The following is an 8570-nucleotide window of genomic DNA, read 5'->3' on the forward strand; positions in this document are numbered from 1 at the left end:
GCCAACAACTACGAGGTTTTTGACCTTCGCGTAAGATCTAAAACACGCGTATATGTAAACACTGTGGCCATTGTCGGACGAGCGAATTGTTTGTAGAAGCTTTTAGAAATGTGGGGAAGCCAGCGCTGCGAGGCTTATAAAGTGATCATATATACATAAGCAGTATGTAGTGTGTAGTAGTGTAAGTAGTATTCCTAAACCTCGCTTTTCAAAATGCGAAATTGCCTGGTAGTGAATAACCTCTATGATGAAACCTGGGGAAAACGCCGATGTCGACTATACATAACACGCCGTATACAAATAACTTTCAACCGCTGGCCCTCACGAATAGTATAGCTGTAGATTTCATTCACGAACACGGATGTCATTCCTCTAAGTGCTGCGTATTCTACATACACGTATTTCAGACTGCGTGCCATGCAACTTCTGTATAATCGCATAGCAGTTGACTCACTCATTTTACGATAGCGTGATTACAAAAATTGACCGCGAAACGTTAAATATTGTATTAGCGGCGTGTGACATATGAGTGTGACTGCGACCCATGAGTGAACCGAGTCTGAACGTATAATGAATGTAAAGCATATTAGTATAATTGACTCAAACAACTGCAAATATATATATATATACAAGCGCGTTTGTAATAGATAATATCAGGGAATGAATAATGACAAACGAGTGAATAATGACAAACACGACCATTTTTCACCCCTGATTATATTAATCCCCCGATGAACTAGTTATAAAATAGCAGACACATCATCATAAATCATGATATAATATAAAACGAATGAATATCTTAGACGCGACATATACGAACTGCTAAATCTAATTCGCGAGCTCTAATACAATAAAAGCTAGTCATATGCATCTCGACGTCTCTACGTCACGAACCGCTGCGTCACTTCCGGCCTGCGTTTCCGCCGGAACTCGCAGCGGCGATTCGGCGCGTCGGTTTTAAACCGGACGAATTAATTTCGACGGTAATCTCGTAATTCGATGCGAGTAATTATTGATGTGACGTCAGCGGTCTGCTGCTGGCAACAGCACGGATGCGGAAGCTGAGGTGCTCATGATGATCATCATGGCTTCACATATGTACGCGCTGCCGGAGGGCTGGCAGCGGGATCAAGGCCGCTTTGCTCGCACTATAGAGCTTTATGTGAACGCTGTATGGTTTATTTATATATGAATATACTGGCAGGATACTCGGCGTTGCCCGAGAAATAAAGCACTCAGTTGGTGACCACTTGGTTGAAAGAAACCCTCTCTCTACCTCTCTACTTCTCTACCTCTCTATCTCTCTACCTCTCTACCTCTCTACCTCTCTACCTCTCTACCTCTCTACCTCTCTACCTCTCTACCTCTCTACCTCTCTACCTCTCTACCTCTCTGTCTATCTACCTATCTACCTCTCTATCTTTCTACCTCTCTACCTCTCTACCTATTTACCTCTCTGCCTCTTTACCTATCTACCTCTCTACCTCTCTACCTCTCTATCTCTCTACCTCTCTACCTATTTTCCTCTCTACCTCTTTATCTCTCTACCTATCTACCTCTCTACCTTTCTACCTCTCTACTTCTCGATCTCTCGATCTCTCGACCTTTCGATCCCTCGATCCCTCGATCCCTACCCCACCTACCCCCTGACCCTACTGCCAGCGATACAGACGCGGGTGCTACGTGCGGCATTGGGCCCCGAACCAGCTCTCACTCTCGATAGAACGCGTTCGACACATACATGAATTATGCAATAGATCAAGTTCGCGCGCAAATTCGCGCCGGCGCGTGCGTCATAGAAATCACCGTGCAATTCGACACAATGTACATTATGTCGGCAAAAGAGGGCGCAAATTAAAATGATGACACGGCAATTCGCGTTCAGCGAGTCGCACTACAGGAAATGACGTCCACGCGACCCCGAAAATGACGGACGAGTGTCCTTCTGGCATTCTTTCGTCTGCCGCTACCACCCTCGCTGCCCTCGCCGAAAAGGAAACCGGGACCGCCGAGTTTCCGCAGTTAGTTCCGGCTCTTAACGGAAGCTTTCCAGGCGCGGGAAACACGGTAGTTGTCTAAGAAAGAATGGCTTATTAATTATAAAAGACAGCATTAGCCACGTTGCGTGCGTGACCAGAACACTGGAATCACGTGTCGACGTCACGTCACTAGGCACCGGTCTGTAGGTAGAACTCCACACCATATGGCAAACTCCACGACAGATGGCGCTCTCGCTCATGGGCTCAATCTACGAAGTTTAGGAATCTACGTAGGAATCAGGAATCTACGTATCCTGAGTGTACGAAGGGGCGCTGCATGCAGTTTGACCATATGGTAGAACCACTGCGGTAGAACTCCACAGACGACTAGTAGTAGTAACCACTAGATGGCGCCCATGGGGCTACAGCCCGCCGAGGAAGCATGAGGTGTAATTAAACGTTAGTGCTTGCGCGTGCATGTATACGATCGGTGCGAGACCACCAAACTTTTATTGAATCTGAATGAGTATTAAATTTAAATTATATAGTTGACAACACGCCGGAGACTGAACACTGTAACGCTCTATGCAGCTATGTGAGCGTGACTCATAGGAAGGTCGCCATGTTTGATCCTTGATAAGAAGGTCGCCATGTTTGATCCTTGATAGGAAGGTCGCCATGTTTAATCCTTGCGCCAGCGAGGAATGATCTGGATCTGGATCTGGATAGTTTACTGCGTAGCCCACGATTACGTGGATAATAACGCGGGGACATTTCGTAACGAATAAACGTCCAGGGCTATAGCTTAGCTAGCCATGGAGTGTGACCTAGCTTGGGTAAAACCAGGTAGTTGGCTTTTTAGCCGAATGATGCGTTCGCCATACGATCCTAAGTAGTGACATCCTGTCTCGTCGATATATCGTTATCCTGAAAAAAATCTGAACTAGAATGGTGCCAGGTACGCACATAGCGCTGTAATTGTCTTATCGAGAGAGAAAATATACGTAATTGCCTTGTTACGGTATCATTCCTCTCGACATAGTGGTTTCGCGGTGCGCATGCGCAGTCTCAATTATGTTGGTGTAGGCGCTGTGATTGCATCAATGACGTCACAGGGGTCGCTGAGTCCCTCTGATGTGTTTTCTTTATGCGGCCATCGATGGTCACGTGCGGTGTGACTGTGTCCTGTGGTTGTAGGCATGGTGCCACTGCGAACACAATGTCATTATCTATAGGATGAGTGTATGTGTGTATTGTGTGTGTGATGTGTGATGTGTGTGTGGGTGTGTGGTGTGCGGGCATGTGTGCGTGCGTATGGCGGTGCGTGAGGTAGCGGGGTGCGTGCGGATCGTTGTATGTGTGTGTGTGTTGTTGTAGTGTGCGTGCGGTGCGATGTGGTGTCCCGTGAAATTGTGTGTGTGGTGGGTGTACGTGTGTGTGGTATGCGTGGTGCGCAGTTTGCGTTTGGGACTGTGTGTGTGTCGTGTGTGTCAGCATTAGCTCAGTGTCGCACTGCCTTGCGCACGGGCCCCCGCCGCCCCCCCCGCCGCCCCCACCCCTCGTCGTAACTTTCATCGAATTCTTTCTTCTTCGTTCGTCACTATAAATGTACTTGCGAGTGGTAAGATTCCGTCTGATGTACTAGTAGACGCTCATTCGCTAATTTTACTGAAGCCTTCGTTAGTCTATTGCTCTGCGTGCTGATCTCTCTCACACGCCATCTCTCTACCATACCCCCCCCCCGCGTGTGCGTGCCTGACCTGAGTGCGGTCTAAATACTTGTGTGTATGATGCATAGCCAATCTAATCTGGTGTGGCCTACTCATGCTTCTTCGTCATGATATTTGTGTGTTTTTTTACTCATCCCGTACCTCTCCCCACGCGCCTATCTTATCCATAAGTCTCTCCTCTAACGGGTTATCGGCACCATCGTCATATTCTTCTTCCTGACGCTCCGCGCGGCGCATCAGGGGTAACAAACTAGACTTGAAAATGAGCTGCGCTTACGGTGACATAGGCCCGTAATCAGATCGCAATTGGCTAGGGCGCTTCCGTCTGCAGCGCACTTAACTGCGCATCACCGGCGCGTCGCGTGTCGTCGCGCTAGTTCGTGGAGGCGGCTTTTTTGCTCGTTAGAAGCGCGACTGTCGCGGGTGTGTCGTGTGTGTGTGTGGGAGGGGGAGGTGTGTGCGATGCGTCTTGCCGGGAAGCGCTGTCGTGGTGACGTGTGCGTTTCGTGTGTGGATTTGTTCGTAATCCGCTCTCCTTCCCCTCTCGCTCGCAGCTTTCAATTTTCTGCTTTTTCTTTATTTGTTCTCTTTTTCGCTTCGATCTCATCTTTTTCGCTCTCGTCTTTCTCTCTGTCTCTCTCTCTCTCTCCTCTCCTTTCTCCTCTCGCTTCTCTCTTTCTCTCTCTCACTCTTTCTTCTCTCTTTTTCTCTTCTCTCTCTCTTGCTTCTCTATTTTTTTTTCTCTTTTACGTGTTGCAACCGTCTGCGTTACCTCTCTTTCTTTGCCAATTTCTCTTATATATAATAATTTGTCATCTCGATTTCTTCTCTCTCTTTTTCCTTTCAACCTTTTTATTTTTTCGCGTCACTGTGCGCTGTATGGTATAATCATATTCGTGTCTTCATCTTCACACATAAGCGTTTTCTTTACAAGCAGGCAGTTGTGCGCAATCCGCTACATATATAGTAGCGTATAGCTCGACTGTAGCGCGTTCTGGAGGCGTGTATCATCTACAACCGGCCTTGCCGCGCAAGCGTCGGCCATGTTTGTTTACTCGTATATATTTACAGGAAGGGAGTGAGCTTTATTAGCCAATAGCGCGCACGAGGGAGAAGAGAGTGGAAAAGGGGAGGGAGAAGGAGAAGCGCGGAGAGATGAGAGAGAGGACAGGGACAGAGAGAGAGGTGAGAGAGAGAGGGAAGACGAGAAGAGAGCAGAGAGAGATGAGAAAAGAGAGGGAGGAGGGGCGAAGACGTAGATGAGAGCGAGAAAGAGAAGAGATGAGAAGACACAGAGAGATGAGAGAACGATGAGAGGAGCGAAAGAGAGAGAGAGACGACCAGATGGGGAGAGAGAAAAGAAGAGAGAGATGAGAGAACAGAGAACGAATGAGAGCGACGGAGAAAGAGAGCGAGAGACGAGAGAAAGAGACGCGAGGGAGAGAAAGATGGAGCGATTACGGAGAGAGTGAGAGATCGAGAGAGAGAGAGAGAAGAGAAGAGACGCGCGTGTTGATTAGCCTAAGCAGCCAGAACCTTTTCTATCGCACTTCACAATCGCTTTTCGCAACACACAAACAACAATCACACACCAAACCCCCCCAAGATCACCACACACACACAACGCCAGCTACGCACGCCGATCACGCACGAACGCACACGCACCACACTACATCACACACCACAGCACACATTTTACGTTGCCCTCTATACGACATGCAGGAGGGTACAGCAATACTACTGTACAGCAGAACACTGTCCGCCATGTTAGCCTGACTCCCAGCGATGCAACTATATACTCTCTATTGTCGAAGGATTATCGCAGTATTTTCGAGGACTATAGGTGAAACACGCGACACTTGTTATATCTCTCTATGCATCGCGAGCCTCTCTTTTCGAGGGTTTCAGTCCGCGAGTATGCACGCAAAATCTCATCCTACGCGCGTATACTGAGTGGGCATTCTTACATTTATCCTTTCGTGCTTCCCGATGGGCTTTCCCGCTAGTTTTACTTCTTCGCCCTCTCGGGATCTAACATCGCTCTCGCATCTCTCCGCTAAATCTCCGAGCGTGAGAACTGATCTAAGTCCGCCCTGGTCCTAGATCATTCAGATTATGCTCAGTCTAAGGAATAATTACTCACCCACTGATGTATTATCGCACGAAGAGCGTTTAGTGATTTACTCATGGTTCTCTTTGATAGATTCTTGTGTGTCGCGATGGTCTCGAAGAAGTGTGGTTTGCGGTGGATGTAAGACCTGTCGGAAGCGAGCGCATTTCGCTCGTAATTATAATTGTAACGGAGCGAGCATCAGTGTCGTTAAGCGAACGTTGAGAAAGACGTCAATCAACTCCCGGCGATCGGCGAGACGTGTTCAATTGAGAATCTCGTAGAATTTATTTCGAATATTACAGAGAGAGAGAGAGAAAGAGAGAGAGAGAGAGAGAGAGAGAGAGAGCAGAGGAGATGACGAGAAGACTGAGAGGAGAGTAGAGCAGCGCGCTGCGGCGCATCACAGACGATTCACACATCGAGCTCGCGCGCAAAAACACATGCACGCCAGCGACGCCCGCTGCGTACACTGTGCCACAGCATAGAAGGACAAATGACACACACGAATGCACGTAGATAAACCGCGCACTCTCTCTCTCTTCTCTCTCACCACACACTCACGTGCGTCACGCTTGCAAGACTGAGCGCACGCACACAAGACACAGCGGACGCGCTTGCATCAGTCGAATCGAGTATATGCAGAGATTTTATATATGTGCGCGATGATGCGCTTGTCTAATCTACCGTCCGTGCTGACTGACGGCGACTAATAGCGGTAAAGTCACAGCATCAGACCAGGTGATTTATGATATCTAAAAAGTGTGTCATTATCATTTCGCTAAATTATTTGAAGGCGACTATGTCGGAAAACAGAGAAACAAATTGGCTCTGACGTATTCGACGTCATGCTGACCAGCGACATCTGGAGTGCGCCACTCTCTCTGGCACGAGAGCAAGCGCAGGGAAACATGAGATGTGCAGCGCCGAAAGTTAGTGTTTCCCGGAATATACAGCGGAACCATTAATACTTTACATTCGTATAACGTTAATCTATTATATATATATCTATATATATCTCATCATGATTGATTTATTCTAGCCAGTATATCTAATTCATCTATTTGCTGTTATATATATATTATTACTACGATACCTCATCGAGATTCTTATTGAATCCTGACCTCGACATACGAATTCGAGATGTAAACTAGTATATAACGATAATTCACCGCTGAAACTCTAGTATTATGTTACTTGATCTACGTCATACATCTATCAATCTAGATACTAATCTATTCTATTCAATAATACGAACTAGTTTACTCAGAATCCTATGCTAAATCTATCTACTACGTAGTCCTATAGTGTCTATCTGTCTATCTATCTATCTCTGCTTCTAGCTTCTATCTATCTATCTATTATCTATCTATCTTATCTTTATCCTATCTATCTATTGTATCTATTTATCTGCTATCTATTTCTATCTATCTATCTATCTATTTATTTACCTACCCTACTATCATCGTATCTATCTATTAACTCCTACCTACTATTTATCTATTTATCTATCTATCTATCATTATTATCCATCCATCCATCCATCCATCCATCCATCCATCCATCCATCAATCCATCCATCCATCCTTCCATCCATCCATCCATCCATCCATCCATATATATATATACGATGGCGTGTTTTTTTTCCTGTCAACTCGCGATGACCATGTATGTAAATTCCGATGACGCTTTTGTCGCTTTTGTCGCACGCGTTGCCGCGTCTTTTTACGGAAACGGCTACCCGACGCCGTAGCTCGGCGGTCTATGCAAAGTAGCCCGAAAAATGCATGTCATAATGTGCGATTGAATCCGATGTTTCGTTGTTAGAATTCGCATAATGAACGTGCGAACTCGATCATAACGCCTTGACCGTCGCCCGCGTAAATTATTCCCGATTCTCTTAGCGCGAGTCGGTGACTATATATATATATATATATATATATATATATTCGTGCATATAGCGCTAAAATTATATGAGACAGACGCGCGAGAAATTTAACGCGAGGGAAAATATATAGCGACGAGATATATCTCGAGCGAGCGAGCGAGCGCGCGCTCAATCTCCCTATTACCATGTCTATAGCTTGCTAATGAAGTAACTTGCCATTATTAACAACTTTCAGTCTCCACTGTCTCGCCTTACCAATGACGTCACGCATTGAAATCTTTTTGTGTGTTTTGAAATGAACGTTTTTTTACGAAATGATTGCGTCTCTAATTTCACGGCGTTCGTTCGAGTCGTTCGTACACGGCTAACATTCGTGGCGACTCGACGAAAGGCGCGAAATGTTCCGTTGTCATATATACTTGCAGGCCGTATGTGTATTTCTGTTTCGCTCTTGCTGCCCCCTTCTCTGATATTCAATTAGATGTCTGTTTCTCTCTCCTAACGTTTAAATCCAAACTCTGATCTGCACTAATCTAGATGGAAGATATCATGCAATTGTACACGTTGGTAACAACGTAAACGAGTTTATTTTCTCATTCTGTCTCATTTCTGTCGTTGCTTCGTGCATGAGCATGTAACGTAGGTGTGAGTTGCATGCCCCCATGTCTCCTCACGCGCCTTTCTTCGTGCTAACTCCCTGCTGATACACTCACAACTTATCGCACATCTGTATACTACACACAAGCGTGCCCGCGTACACACAGACATACACGCGCCCGACGCGTACACGCAAATACACACACGCACACACACAAACACACACACATGCACACACACTCACACACACACACACACACACACAC

This window comes from Priapulus caudatus, unplaced genomic scaffold, assembly GCF_000485595.1.
Source record: "Priapulus caudatus unplaced genomic scaffold, Priapulus_caudatus-5.0.1 Scaffold718, whole genome shotgun sequence".
NCBI lineage: Eukaryota > Metazoa > Priapulida > Priapulimorpha > Priapulimorphida > Priapulidae > Priapulus > Priapulus caudatus.